Source organism: Choloepus didactylus, chromosome 9 (genome assembly GCF_015220235.1).
Source record: "Choloepus didactylus isolate mChoDid1 chromosome 9, mChoDid1.pri, whole genome shotgun sequence".
Classification (NCBI taxonomy): domain Eukaryota; kingdom Metazoa; phylum Chordata; class Mammalia; order Pilosa; family Megalonychidae; genus Choloepus; species Choloepus didactylus.
Window position 1 is genome coordinate 98,585,055 of NC_051315.1, and position 24,456 is coordinate 98,609,510.

The 24,456-nt window shown below is 42.0% G+C and overlaps 1 long non-coding RNA gene across 1 annotated transcript; it reads right to left on the reverse strand.

Annotated features, from left to right (window-relative positions):
* Positions 1-2,624: 2,624 nt before the first annotated feature.
* LOC119544129 lies at positions 2,625-24,153 on the reverse strand. The gene is made up of 3 exons (XR_005218771.1): positions 24,069-24,153; positions 3,214-3,322; positions 2,625-2,698 (listed from the first exon to the last, which is right to left on the reverse strand). It is a non-coding gene; the product is annotated as an uncharacterized LOC119544129 (long non-coding RNA).
* Positions 24,154-24,456: the final 303 nt, after the last annotated feature.

The following is a 24,456-nucleotide window of genomic DNA, read 5'->3' on the forward strand; positions in this document are numbered from 1 at the left end:
CTGAGTTCAAGGACAAAGAGCTGGGAAGAACACTCCACTACTGGTGAAAAGAACTGCAAAATTGAGTGGCACGGGACAAAGATAAAGAAGGGATGAACAGGTGACCTCTTCATTCTTTACTCCTAGATGGCAAGGATTCCTCCATATTTTTTCCATCAGCATTTATAATTTTTTAGAGCAATCAGTCTGTTTCTAAGGAATATGACCCTATTCACTCAAGGAAACTCTTATTATACTGTAGAAAACACAGATCAAAATGAGCATTTTATAAAGTTACCTGGGCTTTTCTAGTGCTTAGCAGATGAGACTCCTGGGTTCCAAAGCGATTGTCCACTCCTTTGTATCTGGTAGCATATTTTCAGATGCTGGTTAAGTCTCCCCACCATACTAGTGGCAAATTTTACCTGCAAACATCAGCCAAGGGAAGAGAGAGGACCTGAAGGATTTTGAAGGAGTTTTATGGGCCAGTCCTGGAAGTTTCACTTTTACCCACATTCCCTTGACCAGAACTCAGTCACGTGACTGCCCATTTCACAACTGCAAAGGAAGCTGGGAAATGCAATCTTTCTGTGTGCCCAAGAGGAAAAGGAAACTAGCACAGTGACAGATTACCAGTCTCAGCCACAGGCTATGCCAAGCTGCCTTTGCTTGTAAAACCACTAAAGGTGGCTTGAAAATGCTAACCACTTCTTTGTGGGGGGACCTGCGGGACCATGCCATTGAGGCAGAGGAATATAGAGGAGACCTGGCAGCAGGGCTGGGGACACTGGCCATAGCAGCGAGAAACAGACAACAGTGTGAACAAAAACCAGTTCAAGGCAATGGAAAACTACACCAGAACTTGGAGAAAAAGCAGGTGAGGCATCAGTGACTCACAGGATTCCAGTGCTTGGAAACCAAACAAGATAACTGAGTGAGTTCTCAGAGACAAATGCCACCAAATAACAAAAGCCTTGACTTCACTCACGTCTGGCCTGGGGAAGCCAGACTTCCACATCTGTTACATTTTTCGACATTCCCACAAATAGCTTATTCCCTAGACTTTTAGGGTCACCTTGAATAAATTTAAGATTGAGTAAGTAATATGATAGAAATGATTTGGGCACCAAAGAACTGCTTCTCTCTCTCCCACTCCTCTCTCCAACCTTCCCCCTCATTACATTTGTCCTGAGAAGGAGGAGAAGAAAACCTGGGCTGCCAATGCTGGTAACACCTCCAAGGCCAGCGAAAGACAAAATGAATTGAAAATATACTTCCAAAGTACTCACTGTGCTTCCCTGAGCTGGCAAGCTCTTTTTTCTCTGCAGAGACATACCCTTCTCCCCAGAAATTTCCAGTCGGTTGCCTTTTCCACCCCTCTCAACTGGGAGCTTTATTATCTTAAGGTGTAAAAAGTTTCATGGGCAAAATCTGCCTCAGAGAGAGCTCAGAGTGATTGAAGCAGTGCCCATGTGTGTTGGAGATGGAGGACAGTCCCCAGCTGACACATCAGAGAGGAAAAATATATGCTCAGATGCATTTATTAAGGGAAGTTGAATATCTGCCCAGCCAACTCCCTTTAGGAAATAAAAAAAAAAAAAAAAAAAGCTCTCACAGACACTATTTTAATGAAAAGCCACCACAAGTCTTCAGCAAATCACAGCTTTGAAGGAAAAATGTCAATCCCTATCAAACCCTGAAGAATTGTTGGAGCTGATGGAAATCTAAATTCGTCAGTTTCCCCATCCATTTCCCCTTCCATTTGCTCAAACCAACCCCCTCTTCGCCCACCTTGCCCTAGAGTGCAAGAACGGAGCTGCAAATCAAGGCCTGCGGGACATCCCATCAGACAATGAGAAGGTCGAAAGAAAGGTTAAAGCAGAAAGGAAACTAAATTTATAGACTTAGCATTAAAATCTTTAAGGACCTTAGGAAGGGCAATGAATCTGATGTTAGGGACGGCAGGGGCTGTCAAAGGCCACGGCAGGAAGGCCTGACAAGGACTATAAATCTAAGCTTGGAGGGGAAAAAAATAGGCGTCCTTTTCAGGCCGAGGCAATGTGATGAAAAGATTCCAACCTGGACTTAAGAGAGAGGCAAGGCCGCAGAGCACGGTGAGGAAGCGGCAGGCCTGGGACTGCAAATAAAGAAGGAAAAAGCAGCCGCAGATTGTGGGGGTGGGAGAGAGGAGCGGGCTCTGGCCGGCGAGGGCGGATTACAAAGACGCGGGCAACGCGCTTTTGGCTGTGGGGGGAACTTTGAAACTGATCCCCAAAGAAAGGAAACAAAAAAGATGTGGCCGCCTCTTGCTGCAAAGATGACATGGAATGCAGAGCCCCCTTGTAAGCTGCCAGAATCGAGGCGGGAAAGCAGGCAGCTCAGGGCAAAAGAGGATCGCGGAGGGGTCAGAGGGAGTGCGGCGCTGGGGCGCGAGCGCCCAGGTTTTTAAATTTTCATTCACTTATTTCTGTTTTTTTGTTTTTTTGTTTTTTCTTTCAATTTTAGCCTTTGGAACCCAAGTAAAATATGTTTTACCACTAATTAAAATACATAAAACAATTGCAACCAAAAATAATATGCCATGAAACATTATTAAAATGCCAAGCTGAAGTTGCCTTCCCTTCAGGACGAGCCTGATTCAAAAAGCAGGATTGGAACGGCTTTGTCAAGGCTCATGCGGCTTCTTCCACGTTCTAGAAGGAGAAGCCTCAGTTTCCCTCTGTGGAAAAGAAGATGCCAGATCTGTTTCACAGTTGCAGGAAAGGAGTAGTTGAATTAATATCTTCACAGCATATTTCAAACCCTTGGGATTAAGGTAGTCAATGTGACAATAATGGTGTGTGTGTGTGTGTGTGTGTGTGTGTGTCTAAACAATATCCACTCACTTATAAAATGCAACCTTTTCCTCAGTCTTTCGAGATATGAAAATCAGTCTACCTTTTCTGAATGTCTTACATTTCTCTCCACTCCATTTTGCTTTCTACTATCCACACTTCTCTTTCTTCTATCGTTTTTCCCTTCTTCGCAAATTGCTGATCACTTTTCTTCCCTAGCTTTCATCTTCTCTCTCTTTTCTATCATCTTGACTCTGTCTAGTTTCTCAAGTCTCCCATTTTGCTTGGAAAGGAGGATGCGTCTCGTGTGCAATGTCATTTTATATAGGTGAGTACATATGGCCATTAATATTCATTAGTTTTCTTAATCTCTGAGTAAATACAGAAAAAGAAATATTACCTTTCTGGGTGTCAGACTGGCTGATTAGCAGGCTCCATTTTTAAAGTATGAAACTCTTGTTCTATGGAGAACATGGACGTCTGGGAACTCTGGAGAGGCGGACACTTTCCTGGAACCAACAAGGAGAGGAGAAATTGGCAAAATTGAGATGTGATCATTGGGGAGAAACTTAAGCCTGAAAGTGATAAGCATAATTATATCCTTCAGGAATGAATTCACCTAAGTGAATTTCCCAAAGATGGTGATCTCCCTTTATATCCTAGACTCACCTCAAAAACAGGGAGTCAAAGGGGTTACCCTGAAAAGTAAAAAATCTTAGACTCTAGAACCTGATAAATGCCCTAAGGGCTTTTCTGTTTCCTATGAAAAGTTGATGTGGATCAAGAAAAACTGGTTGCTGTGATTCAGACCTAGCACTCCTGAGCATGTACTATCTTAAAACACAGAAATGAGCCAAAAATGTCTATGTAAAAGGTAAAGGTGTTTAAAGGGTTTAAACAAAAATCAGATGGTAAAGTAAACACCATCTCAAATGTAAGGAAATTCTGATATCTGGGACCTCCCATAAGAAATAACACTTTTTTTTTTTTTTTTTGCTCAAGTCAATGGATGCATAAATAAATAAATGAACTTAACCTGACATCTAACTAACTCATTTGGTGAAAAGCTAGTGTACGAGCAGTTTATTTGTAGAACTGGTGTCTTTCAGCGACTCAATAACAGGCTTCCTGTTTGACTTTGGGCAAGTTATTTAACTACTTTATATCTAAAGTTACTCATCTGTAATATAAGTAAAAAAATATGATAGCCGTGTTATTTTTGGCTCTTGGGCTGCTCCCAATGTAGAGTGTGTAACTGAATCTCACGAAGGAATTCCACAGAATTAATGAATATCTGCAAATGCTGAAGGGCCTAATGTCAAGTGCCAATTTTATGGTATTATTATCATACAGAGTAGCAGTTAATAGCCCTGGTATCGTCAGCCCCTCTCCTAAGTAATTACTCTCTTGTGTCTGGTCATTCCTCTCTTTGTTTAAGAATACTTTTGTCCCTCCACTCTTCGAGGCCTTTCCTCCACTCCACTGTCCACTGTAGCTTCCACCACATCTGTTCTCCAGAATGCATTAGAAATCTTGTTGACTTTAAGTTGTCTCTTCTTGCTCCTTTATTAACACCCTACAATCTGGTTTCTGTCCATCACACATTATGGTGTTCTTCATGTCAAACTCCCCTATGTCAAATCTTTCTACAAAGGTGTGTCTTTTTACTATTTTTTCTAACACTGTGATAGCTCATGTCTAAACCTCAGAGATGCCTCCATGTAGTTGATCACTGCCAACCTTTTTGATAGCTCCTTGGAAGATTCTTATTTCTCTTCTTTCCCAGGGACCATCTCTTTTAATTCTTCTCCATATTGCAATTCCAATAAATTGTCATCTGATCATGTGGTTTTCCTGTCAACTGTGTGTATAAGCTTCAGCTTCTGTCCCTTATCTCTTTTAGCTCTGCAGCATAAATTCTGTTCAAGATCTCTGTACCAATTATCCATTGCCACAATAATAAGGCATAACAAACCACTCCAAAACTTAGTGGTTTAAAACAGTAACCAATTTTTATTGCTCGAGAGTTTATGAGTGCTCTGTGTGATTTTGTGATCTGGGCCTGACTTGATTGATTGCAGCTGGTTATATTCATGCATCTGCATCATTTGGTGGGTTGGCTAAGGACTAGGTGATCTTAGATGGCCTTTGCTTGGACAGCTGGGATGATTTGGCTCATATGGTTTCTCATCCTCCAGCAGGCTAGCCTGGACCTGTTCAGATGGTAGTGACAGGGATACATGAGGGCAAGCAGAAGTGTGCAAGGCCTCTTGAGGTTCAGGCTCAGAACTGGAACATCGCCACTTCCACCACATAATTCTAATTGGCAAAGCAAGGCTCCAGCCTAGCCCAGATCAAGGAATGGTGGGTAAGGCTCACCTCTTGACTAAAGGAGATGCAAAATCATATTTTAAGAAGTACAATTATATGGAGAGGGATAACTGGGGCCATTTTTCCAACCTATCAACCATAACACCTCAACATAAAGGTCCTACCATCATATAAAGCCAAGCAAAGAAAAAGCTAACTTCCTTCCATGTCCTTGTTGGCATACTATCAGCCTTCTAAGACTCTAAGCTTCCTAAGGTTAGAACTTTGAAACCATCATTCAGCCTGCTTCAGAATTTTAGCACTATCTTAATCTTTTTTTCTCAATTATCAGTATCACATTCTGCATGGCACTTGAAATTGTTTTCCTATAAAATTTCAGATTTCCAGAGATCTGTCACTCCTTGCAAGTCTCTTAAATGGATAGCCTTGTGCCCCTTCTGCAAGTGTTGCTTTGACCCTCTCAGCCACTTGTAAAAATCCCTGTTCCTTATCATCTCCCTCTGTAAACAAATGCATACATACACACTGGTTGATGTGCCACATTTAAAGATCAAAACTAAAAGTAGACTCCTCAGAATGTGTTTTGTTTTAATGGAAAAGAAGCAACAAAATTAAATTGCCCAATAGTGGAAATCCACTTTATCTATTTCTTCTATCAAGCCAAATCCTGGAAAATTCTGAAAATGACATAGTAACAGCTTCAATCCATTCCCTTACGTTGTATATCCATCTCTGACTACTTACAATAAACGTACATATTTATTGGAAAACTCATCAATCCAGGTCTTACTGATACGGCTATGTCATAATTAATCATTTCTTTTCAAACAAGATAGTTTTCACTTTGTTAAACTCATTAGAGCCCGTAAGTAAAATAAAATGTGCCTGGATTTTCAAATACATTGGAAATTATAACAAGATCCAAGCTCAGCCAATAATTTCTAGAACTATGACCTGTACATGAGGTATAATATATTACTTGGGCTAATAAATGGAACCATTATTCATGAATTTGCTCAATTTTATTCTCAACCCTTGCTTACAGTTCTCTGTCCCTGCCTTATTTCTTCTTTTTCCTATTTCTAGAGGGTAAGGACTGTGTTCCCACCACTCTTCTCTTCTCCAAGCTTCCCCACGTTGCTTGGCATGTGGTCGGAACTTAATAAGTATTTACTCTTTATGGTGGTGCTGTGGGCCTCTTTGCTAGTGGACTTCACAAAGGCCCAACTTATAGTGGGAAAGTACAGTCTTTTGAACATCTGGAATAAATGCCAAGACTCTGGTCTGAATACCCTTCCCTCGAGATTTCAGATTTGTCTTCCTTTTGAGTTTGTATGTGTGCAGTTGTAGCTATTGTTCTTGAAAAACCAATGTCTGGTGTCACTTCTTTGAATTTTAACCCCATAGTCTTAAACTAACTTTAACCCATTAACAGTTGGCCTCTATTCCTTTTTGTGAACTTCAGTTTCCTTTTATAGTTTCCTTACCCTGTGTCTTTTAGAGCCTCAACCTCCAGGTCACGGGGCCAATGGTAAAAGTCCAGGGGTTGAGGGACCCTCATCACAGTGATTTTGTTTAGCATAAGTCTAGCCCTGTATGCATCCTGTTTTTCAGGGTTCGTGATTATTAACTGCTATACGTAATCTCAAAAGCTGCTTTCATCTCTATGCTTTCAGGTATCCCATGCCCAGTCCTGGGGGTCCACTTGATACTCTTTGGTTTTTTTGGGTTACTGAATCTAGTCTTTGATTTCTAGTTCCCCCTCCTGCTTTTAGAATGGAGCCAAGCAGACCAGAGGATCATATTAACCAATTAAGAGGATAGAAGTAGGGTTAGAGAGAGTTAAAGTTCCCAGGATGCTTTCCTCTTGTGTCGCCCCATGTGTAAGGGATCCTTCATAGTATGTTGATTTCACGTCCCATATTTTACAAAGATCCTCTGACCCACTTCACCTCAGCTCTCTCCTCTTCTTTTTCCCACAAACTCTTGAGGCCCTAGAAGGTCTCCTTTCAATCCATACAGACAAGCAGTTCCACTTATTAGTTTGATTCAACGCCAAGTTGCTTTTCTAAAACACTTTCAGTCTACATTATAAGCCAACACTCCCACGAGAGCTGGCCTGCTTCCTTCCCACACTGATGGTGTGAGGGGGGAAAAACACCCCAGACATCAAAGAACATTCCCACTCAGGTCTATGATTGGTTGAGAGGTAATACAAGGTGTGGTTCTTGGGCAGCCGTTCAGCTCTTCTACCCACCCTCTTTAACCTACAAAGTGGAATAAATGATCAACAGGAAAATTAAGCAAATCAAACAAGATGAATTAAATGAGTTTCTCTTTCCACACGATTATCTCCACTATGAGAAGAAGCAATTTCAAATCAAGATATGAGCAGTGGCCAAAACTATTAGTAAGTTGGGAAACCGGGTACATCAAGGGTCAGATTTATAAAACAGTATTCTTTAGCCAAACCTCTGAAATGCTAAACAAAAACAACACTCAGATACACTGAAAAGACCAACCCAAAGCATCTGGTTTCCTTAGCTGGTGCACATAGCAGGAAAAATGTTGGCAGAACATTTGATCACCATAAAAGAGAGAGCTATGCAGAAACCACATTAGAGTAAACACAACCAAAACAAAGTCAAATGTTTGAACTGTTTTGAAAAGATTATGGTAGAGACTTGAAAAAGTTCTAGCCCGGATTAATGAGAAACGCAAATGAACTGGCTCAGAAGCAACTGGCTCCCCCTGTGATGTGACCCTTCACCCCTTAGATTTGGAGGTGAAGTAAATACCTGTCGTCTGCAGAACTGCTCAGAGGCACATCACATCCACATGACGGGTGGTTTGAGCCAGGCCTGTTAACCATTTCCAGAGAAGTGATAAGTCAGCCTGACACTGAAGTGTGTCTGCAGATCCCCCTAACTGCCAGCCCCACCCCTCTATTCCTTTCAATGAAGAACTACACGAAGCAGCTGGTTTTGATTATTTCCTTCATGGCAGAAACTGTGAGAAACACATTTATTTTGGTAACACACAGCAACGTATATACATTTACACATATATATTTGCACATGTTTTTGCTCTGGGTTGTATATATGTCTATTTATTGTCTAGGGTTGGCAATAACCTTCAATTAGTCTTTCAGAGTGTCCTCTTTTGAGCTGTTCAACAAAACCTTCGTTAATTTGGGCTCTTGACAGCAGAATCCAACCACCATTGGAACCCAAACTGCTGGCTTTGAAAGCTCAGCCCATCCATCTGGACATGCCCTTCTCAAAGGGACCCTCACCTCCCCTGGAGACCCTTCCCTCTAAGCCCATCTTACAATTATTATGCTAAAAGAGACTGTTGAGAAACCAATATTATTTTGAGAATCAGCAAGTGGTTCTCATCACGCCCTCCAGATCCTGCCTGGAATGGGAGCAGTGATTTGTGGGCTTGGAGGTTTTCAATGAATCAGGGAAAATTTCCCCAAACTAATGTTAACAAAAAGTATGGGGGGGGGGGCAGGTTTGAAATGAGGTTGACAGGGTGACTAGGAATGTGGGTTATGGTTCTGCTTTCCTGTCAGGGAAATGAGTGCTGAGTACTTTCACCATTGTTGAAAGTGAATTATTTTCATGAGGGCACTTTAAAGGGATGGCTCGGTCGCTCCAGATAGCCAGACTGCCTCATGCCAGGGAGCCGGCACCACCCCCATGGCTTCTGCTGCCCAGCACCTGGGGTGGAAAAATGTGGGGCAGCTGTGGGAGATGAGAGCCAAGCATCCTTCTATTTATTTAACTACTCTGCTGGCCTGGGTGCAATCACACAGTTTTCCATTTACATGATCTGCTAATTGGATATCAGCACCTGCCCAGCCCAAGTCTATGTTAGTGGCCCTAGATGCGGGCCCTGGCTTTTCCACTCCAAATATGCCCTGGGCACCAAGGGTGGCCAGGAAAAACACCTGTCGAGGTTGCTATAACACACATTCTTCAGTCCACCCCCAGAGATTCTGATTCAATAAGCCTGGGAGAAGGCAGGAGAATTTGCATTTCTCACAAGCTCCCAGGTTGATGCTGATGCCCTCGGTCTGCAGAGCACACTTTTGAGTAAAGCTCTCCTTTGAAGACATTATCAGAAGAAGTCAAGTTTTTCCTTTCTCTTCAATCAGTTCAATAATGGATGTTAACTGGAAACTAATTTTCTCCAGACAAGAAGGAAGCAATCTGTGTTCCTTTGAGTGCAGATATTTATCTTTCCCCCTCACTGCTGATTTAATCCTCTCCATCATCCTTCAAGGACTGGCTTGAGTTCCTCTAGCGTCTCCACGAGCTCTTCTAACCTACACTAACTTCTCCCTTATCTGAATTCCTACGGCCTTTCAACTGAGTGCCTCCTGCTTCTGTTCTTCATTGTTCACTAATTGTTCCTTGTGTGTCATTTTGTCATAGATCTGAACTCGAATACAATTGAACAAAGTCCCTCTCAACACTCACACAGCAAGGCATAGACACAGAAAGATCTTTAAAATGAATTGCAAAGATAAAAATAGAGCTAAATTAGAATGCCTCTAAACATAAGAAGAGGTAACATTGGAGAGCTGTGATTATAAAAGGGTCATCAGAGCAATCTGTCACCATGTCATTTTGGCCATGGTTCTAAATTTTTTGTTTGAAGTGCCTGGCTCAAGATAGAGTCACCCTACCGTGTGGAATAGTAAATGACTTTATCTTTCCTGGAATTTTTTCCTAGGAAGAGAATAGTTCAAACCCTGCCCAGGATGTTTCCTGAGTGGATGTTGCCGCATGAAACAAATTAAAAGTAATGTGGTAGGGATCACTCGTCAAAATGGCCGTGAGTTGCTCAGTAAACTTCTACTCAGGTAGATGCCACTTAGCTGCTGAAAATTATAAAAGAACAGCCATTTAAAGTCTCTGGAAATTGTCCTAAGGGAATACATCAAATGAATAAACATCCATTCAGAAAATATACTAAATCTTAATATAAGTTGAGCTGTATGTGGTAAGCCTTAAAGCATCACTAAGGAAATAACTCAAAAACATATATGGTTAAAAAATCACTAAAGCAATTACAATGTTACACTAGAAATATTACCGAATGCAAAATAAGCCAGAAGGAAGAAGAGATCAATGAAAGACATGAGACATAGAAAACAAAAAGGAAAATGGCAGACATAAATCCAACCACATCAACAGCTAACGCTGAATATGAATGGGAAAACAAGACTCAACTATAAGCTGTCCACAGGAGGTACCCTTCAGATTCAAAGATATAAATAAGTTGAAAGTTAAAGGATGGAAAAAAGATATACAGTGCAAACAGCAAGTATAAAAGAGCTGTAGTGGTTACACTAATATCAGCAAAATATGCGTTAAAACAAATAACTTCACTAATGATAGAGACATTTTATATGATAAAAGTATTAATCCTTCATGACGATTTAACAACTATAAATCTATACACACCTGACAACACAGCTGCAAAATACATGAAACAAAAGTTAACAGAAATGAAGAGAAAAATACAATTCAAGAAAAATATTTAGAAACCTCAATGCCCTAATTTCAATAATGGATATAATAATTAGAGACAGGATTGACAAGAATATAAAAGACTTGAACAACACTATAAACAACTAGACTTAACAGACATCTATAGAACACTCTCTCCAACAACCGAAAATGCACGCTTCTCAGTAGAAGAACATTCTCAAGGAGAAACCATATGTTAGAACTTAAATCAAGCCTCAATAAATTTAAGGGGACTGAAATCATACAAAGAATATTCTCCAACCACAATGGAATTAAATTAGAAACCAATAACAGAAAGAAATTTGGAAAATGCGTGAATTTTTGGAAATTAAATGCACACTCCTAAGTAATAATGGACTGTTATAATCAAGAAGAATAATTAAGAAGAAATCATAAGAGAAAAAGAAAACAATTTGAGATGAATAATAAAAATAAACACAACATACCAAAATTTATGAGATGCAGCTTAAGCAGTGCTTAAACGTAAATTTAGAGCTCTAATTGCCTTCGTTAAAAAGAAAGATGACAAATCAATATCCTAGCCTTCCACATTAAGAAGCTGAAAAAAGGAAGGGGAACTAAGCCCAAAACAAGCAAAACAATGAAATAATAAAAATTAGGGCAGAAGTAAATAAAATGGAGAAGTAGAAAAAATATCAACAAAACCAGAAGTTTATTCTTTGAAAAGATAACAAAATTAACAAACCATTAGCTAGACTGACTAAGAAAAAGTTGGAAGACTAAAATTACTAAAATTGGGATTGAAAGAGGGACATCACTACTGACTTTACAGATATAAAAATAATTATAAGGGAATCTTATGAATAACTGTATGTTAACAACTTAGATACCTGAGACAAAATGGACAAATTCTTAGAAAAACATAAACTACCTGTGGTGGGTTCAATCATATATCTCAGTTTGGACATGTTTTTAGTCTCGGTCCACCATCAGGTGGATGTGGGCCATTGTAAACAGGATCTTTTGAAGATACTACTTCAGTTAAGGCATGACCCAAATAAATCAGGTTGAGTTTTAGTACAGATTACTGGAGATCTTTATAAGCAGAATGAAATTCATCCATAGAGAGAGAAATCCAAGGGAAGAATCCAGAAATCAATGGAACCCAGAGGAGAAAGGAGAAGACATCATCATGTGCATTGCCATGTGATGGAAAAGATAAAGACCAAGGAGAGCCAGCAGCTTGCCCCAGAATGCCAGTCTTTGGGGACAAAGCATTACTTTGCTAATGCCTCGATTTTGGACTTCTCCTAGCCTCAAACCATGAACTAATAAATTCCTGTTGTTTAAGCTCACCCATTGTATGGTGTTTGTTTTTGCAGCCAAGAAAATTATGACACTACCAAAATTGACTCAAAAAGAAATAGATAATTTGAATAGACCCATAACCAGTAAAGAGATCACATTAGCAGTTTTAAAACTCTCTATGAAGAAAATCCAGCCCAGATGGCCTCAGTGGTGAATTCTACCAAACATTTAATGAAGACGTAACACCAATTCTTCACAAACTTTTCCAAAAAATAGAAAAGGGGGAACCCTTCCCAACTCGGTTGACGAGCTCAGCATTATCCTGATACTAAAACCAGATAAAGACATCACAGTAAAATAAAACTACAGACCAATATACTTTATAAAGATAAGGCAAAATTCCTCAACAAAATACTAAAATACCAGCAAACCAAATCCAGCATCATAAAAAAGATTATGCAGCATGACAAACTAGGATATGTCCCAAGAATACAAGATTTATTATTTATTTAACCTTTGAAAATAAAAAATCAAAATCCAGTGGATGTCTAAGAGTGGTATACCGTCTCTTCTATCATGATAGGATGCAGGTGCTCCTACTGCATTATCAGCAACCAATCTCTTCCTCCCCCTCCTCCTCCCCTCCCCCTCTCCTTCTCAATATATATATTGAGATATTTATCTGCTTTCCTGTGTGCTGACCTCATTTTCAGGCAGACTGCCCTATCAAGGTGACCACCAGCATCTGTAGACTTAAAGTCTTACAGTCTACCACTTAGCCACTCCAGTGAAGCACCTTTCCCAATACTTACAGACAAAGTCCCCAGACTGATTCTCATTGGCCTGGCTTGGGATATTTGTCCATCATTGAATCAATCACTGTGACCTGGGGAATGCACTCTTTGATTGATTGATTGATTGTTCTGACAAAGGCGGGAGCTGGGGAGCCTCAGCTGAACACATGGACTAGAGTGGGTTGTGGTTCCCCCAAGGAATTTTGAGGAGCTAATGGCAGAAGTGGGTATGGATTTTGGGATCCACTATGGTGGTAGAAAGTATAATTTAGAAGCAGGTTGTTAAACCTTCTGAGCTTAGGAAAGGAAAGATCTTTTATGATCACTGAAAGTGATTTTTAAACCCAGCTGAGAAAAAATGTGTGCCCAAGGTTGAATGATGGACTTTGATTGAATATCCAGCCACACACGTGGTCCTCCTGAAAAGCAGTTGAAGCTCCCTATGGTTTTGATGAATCTGGCCGTTATGATTAGATTGCTGGACTTGGCACAATTTTGACATATAGTTCCTATTGCAAGTTTTCCATTTCATCAGATATTTCATAGTGTACTCACAAACATAACTTCCAATAGCAGGCCTGGGGAGTTAGAGGAGTCCAATCTCTGCCCCAAATTAAATATGGTAAGAGAAAGGGGGGGGGAGAGCAGGCTGCCAATACAAGAGTCTTAAAAGATACTATTTTACAATGTTTCCTGGTTTACGATGTTTCCTGCAGAGCAGAGCAGGCTCACTTTATCTGCTTCATGCTGAAGAGGTTACAATTCGGGATCAGGTGCAAAGCCACTTTGGAGATGGCTGAATTTCTGTCTGGCTTTTATGCTCTTAGCATCTATGATCTTTGTCATATTGGCATGAGATTTCCAAGTAAGTTTTGTAAATTAATATTTTATTTAAAACATCCACATAGGTCCCTAAATAGCCACTACTGATCAACAGTTTGGGGCATTTCCGTAGTTTAGCATTTTACTTGTATGAATTTTTCTTTGAATATAGACACCAGATACTGTTTTGTATCTTTCGTAGATTCAATAGCAACCATGCAGAGTAGAGTTTAAAGTAAAGAAAATATATTAATAATAGCTTAATTATTGAGAAAGCTCCTTGTAGGGAACTATTACCACTACTACTATAAATAATAACTAACATTTATTGCACACTTACATGAATTAACTAATTTAATCCTCACAAAACTTTAAGAGGATGGTACCATTTCAGCAATGAGGAAACTGAAGCTGAGAGAGGTTAAATAACTAACCCAAGGTCACACAGCTAGTTAGGGATGGAGCTAGAATTGAAACCCAGATACTCTGGTTGATGCTTTTAACCACTTGCTGGTATTTTGAAGACAGCTTCTAAGTTATTAGCTCCATGGGAGTCTTGGGCCTAGTTGCCGTGAGGCCTAGTTACTGCAATGAAAGGCACACAAGTAAAACAACAAACACACACACACCCCCAACATGTACACTCACAACCCTCACAAACACACACACACAACATGTATACTAACAACCCTCACACACATACACACACACATATACACACACACACGTATACTCACAACCCTCACAAACATACATACACACACACATACACACACACCCAACTTGTACACTCACAACCCTCACACACATACACACACACATATACACACCCTAACATGTACACTCACAACCCTCACACACATACACACACACATATACACACACCTAATGTACACTCACATCCCTCACATACACACACACATATACACACACACCCAATATGTACACTCACAACCCTCACACACATACACACACATACACACACACCTAACATGTACACTCACAACCCTCACAAACATACATACACACAAATAAACACACACACCTAACAAGTACACTCACAACCCTCACAAACATACATACACACATATACACACACCCATGTACATTCACAACCCTCACACGCATACACACCTATACACACACACCCAACATGTACACTCACAACCCTCACACACATACACACCTATACACACACACCCAACATGTACACTCACAACCCTCACACACATACACACACACCTAACGTATACGCACAACCCTCACAAACATACATACACACATATACACACACCCATGTACACTCACAACCCCACATACACACACATATACACACACACCCAACATGTACACTCACAACCCTCACACACATACACACACATATACACACACCAAACATGTACACTCACAACCCTCACATACACACACACATATATACACACACACCCAACATGTACACTCACAACCATCACACACATACACAACACATATACACACACCTAACATGTACACTCACAACCCTCACACACATACACACACATATACACACACCTAACATGTACACTCACAACCCTCACATACATACACACACATATACACACACCTAACATGTACACTCACAACCCTCACATACACACACATATACACACACCCATGTACACTCACAACCCTCACACACATACACACACACATATACACACACACCCAACATGTACGCTCACAACCCTCACAAACATACACACATATACACACACCCATGTACCCTCACAACCCTCACACACATACACACATATACACACACACCCAATATGTACACTCACAACCCTCACACACATACACACACATATACACACACACCCAATATGTACACTCACAACCCTCACACATACACACATATACACACACCTAACATGTACACTCACAACACACATATACACACATATACACACACCCAACACGTACACTCACAACCCTCACACACATACACACACACATATACACATACCTAACATGTACACTCACAACCCTCACACACATACACACATATACACACACCTAACATGTACACTCACAACCCTCACACACATACACATACACACACTATTTCTTCCTCCAGTGATCTTCCTTTCTTCTCACCTCCTCACTTCCTCAGAAAGGAGCAAACAGTGTCAGATATGGAGTCATAGGTCAATGCCATTTACTTCCTGGGCGATCATGGTAAATCACTTAGCCAGGCTGATCTTCACTCTTTGTAAAATGCCCTGCCTCCCTCGTGGTATCCTTGTGAGGATCACATAAGCTTACGTTCAGACAGGTGCTTTGGATGTGTACCTGTAGAATTTGTATCAGAGGAAGATGATACAAATTGCCTTGTTCTGGTGCCTAAAGAAACGCGGCTCCGGGCCCCTGCTTGCTGCTCCCGGGAGCCCCTGATTATCCGGAGGGTGAGGCAGCCCCGTCCACGCTCCCATCTTGAGGGAAAGACTGTTAAAGGTAAAAAGTCCAGAGTTGTGTCCCTGTACCCCCCTCTCCCAGTCTAAAGGGGCTTACCCCAGGCTCTTTCCATGCCTTGATGAGCATTCTGGATCTAAAAATGTTTTAAATCAGGTATGCTCTTTGGCAGCCAGTTGTCTGAAAACAACATAATTCCCTGGAACCAGCTTGTATGGGGCACCATCTAGGATTTTCTCAAAACCTTTGCAGGTTACAGAGTTGACAGCAGGCCTAGAGCAATCCCTGTTGAAAAAGAAGGTTCTACATTTTCCAGACCTGGGTTCAAAGAAGGCCCAGGGCTCAAAGATGTGCCCAGGGGCAGAATAGTAGAGCTGACTTGCAGATCTTCACCATGAGGAGATCAAAGGGAGGGCAGGGGAACTCGGAGAGTCTGCCTGTTACAAGAGAGAGGGATCCCCTCTGTGGTGATTTCAAGCTATTATGTACCCCAGAAAAGGCCATGTTCTTTAATCCATTCCTGTGGGTGCAGACCTATTATAGGTGGGACGTTTTGGTTAGCTTATTTCAATTGAAATGTGACTCACCCCATTCAAGGTGGGTCTTAATCCTTTTACTGGAATCCTTTAACAGAGATGAAATTAAGAGAAGCTTATAGAGAAAAGCCCCAGAGAAGTGAAGAGAGGACCCACAGAAGCTCAGAGAGGAAGCCGCTGGAAGCAGAAGTTGAAGCAATGAAACCCAGGAGAGAAGGACCAGCAGACGTCACCATGTGCCCTTCCATGTGATGGAGGAGTCTGTACCTAGTCTTCAGAGAGGGTATCATCCTGTTAATGCCTTAATTTGGACATTTTCACAGCCTTAGAACTGTAAATTAGTAAGCTAATAAATACCCACTCTTAGAAGCCAGTCCATTTCTGTTATATTGCATTTTGTCGGCTTTAGCAAACCAAAACGCCCTCCCAAAAGCAAGGAAGTAGGTGCACTCAGAGACCCACTCATCAAGTTTGGAGTTGTCTGAAAGAAAGGGAGACTGATATTTTGGTTAGTTGGCTTATTAGCTCTGGGGCTTCCCAACCTGCCCAGGTAGCAAAGAACTGAGGAAGGATGGCTAGACTAAGAGTGCCAGTTTCCAGAAGGACAGAGGATGTGTCTACTACCTCTGCCCACAGGCCCAGCAATGAGGCCATGGAGTGTAGAAGCTGGGAATGCAGGCTCACCTGACACTACGGAGGCATGGGCCAAATGGGGGGACATCAGTTGGGAGATGTCAGAACAACATGACATAGGCTCACAGGGGATCACAAGAACCCAGGAAGCTGCTGAGCACCCTGTCAACAGGCCCTTGGGCATGGTCAGAGTTTCCACTCCCCCACACCAAACCCAAGGTCAACAAGCCACACCAATGTGACGACCTTCTAAAGGAGACAGGCAAGCTCCCCGCTAGCAACCACGTAGGAAGAGCCCTTCCCCTCCTCTCTACCCCAACCGTCAGTGCAGAGAGAAAAGCACAGGGAAGGGAGGACATTTGAGAAAACAGACCACACCTACCTCCAAACCACTGGGGTTGCACATGGACCCAGTGCTGGACAGAAGGCGAAGAATTTTGATGGCATCCAGAGTTAATGTTGACATTGTAAAATGAATGGGGGTAATTCTAGTAACCAGAATGAAGCTGATCTAATAAGCAGAACTGAGTGAAAATTACGGAATCCAACTGAGAAGTTGCTAAGGGAACCTGCTGCCCCAGCAGGAAAGGAGAGACTCATGTTCGATATGGCCCAGCTGGTAAGAGTTACTGGAAAAACAAAGCTGTTCCATATTTATTCGCCAGTAAGGTAAGACCTCTCAATCTAGCTCTGATGTTCCACTGGCGAGTTTAAAGCGTATCCATCCTTGCGCAGATGGGCCAACAGTCGAGGTTGTGAGTGGAGCAATAAGGTGTGGAGCCTCTCGAATCAGAGGGAACAAGAGTAAGGCCTAGCTCCACTGCTCACTAACTCTGTGACCCTAGGCAAGTTCAAAGCCACTATGCCTCAGTAGTCTCATGTGTAAAATGGGGATGTTAATAGTGGTAATCTTACAGAGGTCTTGTGACTACTAATTGAGAGAACCCAAGTAAAAATTTAGCTTAGCCCAGTGTCTGAGTGGTAATTACTAATTACCACTCAGAAACCGTAGCATGTTCCAGATGCCACCATCTTCCTCAACATTCAGCATTCCTGCTCTCTCTTCTCTTGATGTTCTTGCCACTATCCTCTCTGGCCTCTCCTTGTTTGCACTGCCCCCTCTGCTGACCTCTTTTGCTGCCACAGTCTCTCCCTGGGTGACTTCACCTGTCCTCACCACTGTAAATACCATCTACACATCCTCAGGTCCCAAATGCACAACTCAAACTCAGCCCACCTTCTGAGCACCAAGCTCCCAGGGCTATGGCCTGCTCGACGTCTCCCTTAGATGTCTCATGGGCGTCTCATCGTTAATATGCCCAAATATGAGCCCCAGGCTGCCCTCCTCCGCTACTCCCAGCTCCTGTTCTGCCGGTCTTCCCCCTCCAGCCCAGTTATTGGTCAAGCCAGAAATTGGAAGTAATCCTTTAAGCCTCTCTCCCCATCATTCCCCACCACCAATCCATCGCTAGATACTCTCTGTTCTACCTCCAAAATATGTCTCTAATCCATTCACTTCTCTCCAAGCCCCCTTCCACTGGCCCCATCCAAGCCACCCTTACCTCCTACAGAGACTCCTAACTGGTCTCCGTGCACTCACTCATTTAAAAAAATGTTTTTTGGACTTTGTTTTTATTGTGGAAAAGTACTCATAACATAAAAGTCACCATTTTAACCATGTAAAATATACAGTTCGGTGGCATTTAATACAGTCACAATGCTGTGCAATCATCACTACTATCTAGTTCCAGAACATTTTCATCACCCCAATAGGAAACCCCAAACCCACTAAGCAGATACTCCCTATACCCTTCTCTCCCCAGCCTCTGGCAGCCACTAATCTGCTTTCTGCCTCTGTGGATTTCCTATTCTGGAGATTTCATATAAATACAGTAGTACACAGTGTGGCCTTTTGTGTCTGGCTTTTTTCACTTAGCATAATGTTTTCAGGTTCATTCATGGGTTGTAACACTTATCAATATTTCTGCCTTTCATTAATATCCCTTGCTTTTACTCTTGCTCCCCTATTTATTTTCACAAAGACTGTGAAGTAATCTTTTTAAAACATATGATTCTCTTGTTTAAAACTTTATTTCAGCTTCCCATTGTTCTTAGGATAAAGCATCACCTGACTCTTGACCCATCACTCTACCTTCATTTTGCCTATCGTCTTCCCCTAGCTAGCTTTATTACAGCTACAGTGACCTTCCTCTGCTTTATTGAAGCTTTTCCAGGCCTAGGGGTTTTGCACATTTCTTATGTCTGAAATGCCCTTCCCTCCACTCTTCGCTTTCCTCCAAGAAACCTTCCCCGATCCCTCAATCTAAATGACTTTGACCCACTTTTTCTGAGAGCACCTTGTTATTTTTCTATAAAGCACATCCCACAATTTGTAAGTGTTTATTTGAGTCTTTATCTGTATAATGTCCACCTTCCTACTAGATTTGTAAGCTCCATGAGGTTAGGAATGGAGTCTATTTTCTTTCCTGATGTTATCTCAGAGTTGAGCACTGTGCTTAGGACACTGGAGTTGCTCAAAACTTACTTGATGACTGAGCGAACAGATGAATGAATTTTTCAGAGCAGAAACAGGGAAAACAGTAACTTGACCACTTCTGGAATCTCCACTTCTGTTTTTAGAGAATCTAATCCAAATTGCGCTGACAGGGCCTAAGCTCTCATTTATCCTCTTCAGCAGCTCTATCATCACTAGGATCTCCTGCTGGCCTAATGGTGGCTGCGTTGCGGCAGCCACAGAAAAAGACACATTATCTGGGTAATTCCAGTTCTCTGCCTGCAATTTTCACTCCAGGCAGCTGGAAGATAGAGGCTAGCAGCCAGCCCCATGAAGAACGACTGTAGGGGAACAGAGAGAGAGAGAAAGAGAAAGACCCTGGGATGATTCCCAGCTTCCAATCTTATGTTGGCCAAGTCACCCTTAGAGCAGTGGTTCTCAGCTCACCCCACCACCACCACTACCACCAATCCTCTTCGGTGAGACGTAAGACACCTTCCTCACAGTTGCTGCTCACCATCCAGAATGAAATAGAGAAAGCAGAAGAATGGCTCTGCTTTAAATTGACACATCAAATGAGGATGTCATAAGCACATTACTAATTCACACAAGCAACAAACACTTATGCTTTGATACTTCATTAACATTCACCCTGCAGGAGGCCAGCCTTGTGGACTACCAGGGAGCCTGGACCACACTTTGAGAACATCTCTCTAAGAGGATCTGGGAATTTCCTGCTAACCTCCCTGACTCTATCATTGTGGTCCCAGAAGAACCCAGCCCACTTAAGTTAGCGTCATTTTAAATCAAAAGCCAAGCCAGCCCCGCCGTGGGCAGCTCACCACTCTCTGTACCACCCCACCAGCCCTGCCTTTGGTGCCTCTGTCGGCTGGTCCCATCTTTCTCCTGCTTTGTTGTGGTTCCCCCTTTGCTGATTCTTGCACATGTCTTGGTTTGAGCACATCTGGAGCAAACTAGGTCCATTAGTTCTAGTGCTCCAAGGCTTAAAAACAATCAGAGGCCACAACTGGGCTTTAAAAACAGCAAGAGACCACAAATGGGACTTGAAACACTCTTCACCCTAGCTCTCCCTCCAAATGAGTCCCAGCTCCTAAAGAGCATGGGTACATACATTCAGCTAGCCCAACAGCAAATACTGGTAAACAAGTACCAGGTGCTTGGCTGGGCGCTGAGGATGCAGTGGTGAACAAGACAGATGTCATCTTTATCCTGATGGAGTTTACAACCTGGTTGGTAATAAACAAGTTAATTACTATACCAGTTAGTAATTGCTACGATAAAGAAGGTAAAGCATCCTTTCAGAGCTCGTAAGAGGGACAGCTCATCAAGATTTGGGGAGGGGAGTCAGAGAAGATCAACTGGTGCAAGTGATATCTAAGCAGAGACCTGGAGGGTAAGTAGGAATTAACATATGAAGTGGATGCCATGGAGTAAAAAGTGTTTAAGATAGAGGGAGCACATGTGCAAGGACCAGAAGTAAGAGAATTTGAAGAACTAAAATGCAGCTTAAACTGGGCATCAGAGAGAAAAGTGATGAGAGACAATGCTAGAGAGATGAGAAGCAGACAGATCATGCAGGGCCTTGGAACTTACTTCAAAGACTTTGGCATTTATTCTAAGGTCATGGGGGAGTCAGGGCAGGATTTTAAATGGGAGGGGAAGTTTTATGTTTTTCCAAAGAAGTCTTTGACCACAGTGTGGATAAGGTTTTGGAGAGGAGTAACTCTGGAGGCTGGGATCAGCTAGCCACTATTCCAAAAAGCAACTGATAAGTGATAACCATGGCCTCAATGAGGATAATGAATGACAGTGGGTATGGAGACAAGAGGAAAGAGTTTGGAGCTATTTAAGAGCAAGAGGACTCGATAGGGGAATGGGGAGGGGGGATCAAGAGGACATTGTGATTTTAGCAAATAAGCAGATGGTGGTATAATTCACAGACACAGGGAACCCTGGAAGAAGAGCAGGTTTGGAAGGGAGGTAACAAGCTCAGTTTTGGACAGGCTGGTTTTCAGGTGTCACAAGGACATTCATGTGTGGTTGTCTTATAGGTAGTTGGATGTGTGGGCCAGAGCTCAGGAGAGAAATCAGGGCTCTGTACCCACAGTTTGGAGTCAAGAGCATATATATACTTTTTGAAGCCATGGTAGTTAATAAATGTGCTCAAGGAAGTCACTTCCTGGTAGAGGTGACAATGAAGCAGAGACCTGGATAAGTAAGAGTTAATAATTGAAGTGAAAGGATGGAAAGGAAAAGCCTTCAAGACAGAGGGGGTGAGAGAATTTTAGGAACTCTATTTGAGAAAATAAAATAAGTTCAATAGAGTGTGATAAGATCAGTCGGCCCCTAGGATAGATCTCTTAGGAACACCAACATTTAAGAAGTGGGCAGAAGAAAAGTCTGAAAAAGAGTCACGATAAGAGCAACCAGAGAAATAAGAGGAACATATAAGAGTCAGAAGTCGGGAAAGTAAATCAAGAGAGCAGTCAACAAGGTCGGCTGGTGCCAGGAGGCTGTATCTCCAGCGCCTAGAACAGTGTTCCATAAATAGTTGTTGACTGAAATGAAGTAACCTACATGACCCAAAAAAAAAAAAAATGTCCACTGAATTTAGCAAGAGAACTCATTTGTGGCCTTAGAAAGAGGACTTTCACTGGGGTGGGAGTCATGTTGTGATGGGATGAGGAGTGAGTATGGTGTAAGGAAGTGAATGTTGACAACACCTCCAAGAGTTTGGGCTAAAACCCAAGTCCTCGCTGAGGCCTAGAGGGGCCCTGCCCACCCCTCTAACTTCACAAGCTGACCTGGTGCCGCTACTCCTTTGCTCAATGTGACTCAACCACGTGGCCCCTCTTTCCGGCCCCTTTCCAAATTCAGGGTCCTCATCCCATACTTTGCCCTCTGCCTAAGGTTCCCTCTTCCCTCCGCCTATCCCAATTCCCAGGCCAGCCAGCTCCTACTCATTCTTCATGACTCAGCTTAAATAATATGTCCTCATAAAGGCTTCCTGACCCTCCGTCCATCTCCCCAACACTCCATGAGGTTAAGTTCCATCATTACACCCTCTGGTTACACACTGTAACTTTTCTTCTGCAGCACTTAACAGAAGTACAATAAATTATCAGTGTGAATATTCATTAAAGATTGATCTCCCCAGCTCTCCAACTAGTATATAAGCCCCATGAGAGCAGGGACTGAACCCCCAGGCCTAGAACAGTGATTATGGTAGGCATTTGATAAATATTGAATGAAAAAGTGAATGAATGAGGTAAAGGGGTAAGATGGTAGCCTGAGGTTGCTGAGAAGTCAAGAAAGGACTTTTTTTTTTTTAATGGGAGAGACTGGTATGTTGAAATGTTTATGCCAAGGAACCAGTGGAGAGGGAAAGGAGATAATCAAGAAAGCAAAACACCTGAGGAGGCTTTGGGGCTGACAACAGGAGAGGGATGATCTTTGGTGGCAAGAGAGTCACCTTTTTCACTGAAACAGGAAGGGAGGGAAAGTTGGGGGTGGATAGAGGTTTGGGGGCAGGAAGTTGAGGGAATGCCTGTCAATGGGCTCATTCTCTCCATGAAATACCATTTAAAACCTTGGTTTCTCTTGGTTTTAAACAGCTAATGCTTATTTGAATTGGCCCCTCAAAGTTTCCTTTGAAATAAATGAAAATTAAAAGAATGACATGAGCAAAGGAAGAAGTGGCTGGATTTGAGGTATGCTTTCGTGATACTTGGTGATGGGTTAGATGTGGCGATGATGGACAGGAAAGAGTTGTGTGTGTCTATAAATTTAGTTTCAGCCAAAGTTATAAAAGCCCATAACTTAAAGAGTCAAATAGTTCTATAAAACTTGTTGCCACAAATTGCAGTCCCTGTCCCCTTTTCCCTTTCCTAGAGACAAATAATTTCAACTTTTTCAGATAGTAATTTCGGTACTGATGTGTTTATCAGTAAATAGCATGCATGTATTTCTAATTCCTGATTTTTCTGTTTTAGGCATTATCCCTGAACTTCCCACTATGGAAAATGAAGACTTCTTTTTCTTCTGCCAAACACCTTTGCCCCACCACACACATGCTCTCCTCTTGCCCTACCCCACCCCCTTGTTTTTTTTAAGAACATTTTTGGATAGATTAATATTCAGTGTTTATATCTATGACTGAGTAAATGCTATTTACAGATGAGCCAGGGACCATCCTGTGATTACTTTTCCTTGCCTACACATATTTTTTGTTTTGTCTGAAATTAATAGTTATCTTATTTGGCTTTCTTATTGCCACGAATTCAACCCCAGATGTTCTTCCTCTCAATGTGTTTGGATGCAACCAAGAGACTGGATTTTACCTTCTCGGGCGCATCTCTTCATAGGTCTCCTGGACCTGCTCCAGGGTTGCCCTAAACTTCTCTACTGCTGGTACACCATTGTCACCATGGTCCTGTAGGGTCCCTTCTCATCCTTCCTGTGTTGGGTCTTCTGTTTCCTGACTCCCGTGTCTTCTTCATTCTTGATTTATGGGCTCAGTTTGGTGGAACACATCCTCTAGTAGCTTCCTGAGAAAGGGTGCATGGGAAATAAAATGATTGCTCCCCTGCCATATTGCCACACCAAAAGGAAATATACACACATGAACATTTAAATAGATGCAAACAGAGCACTGATAAAATTCAATGTGAATCTGTGATTTAAAAAGAAACTCTTAGCAAATTAGGAATGCAGGAAACTCTCTTAATC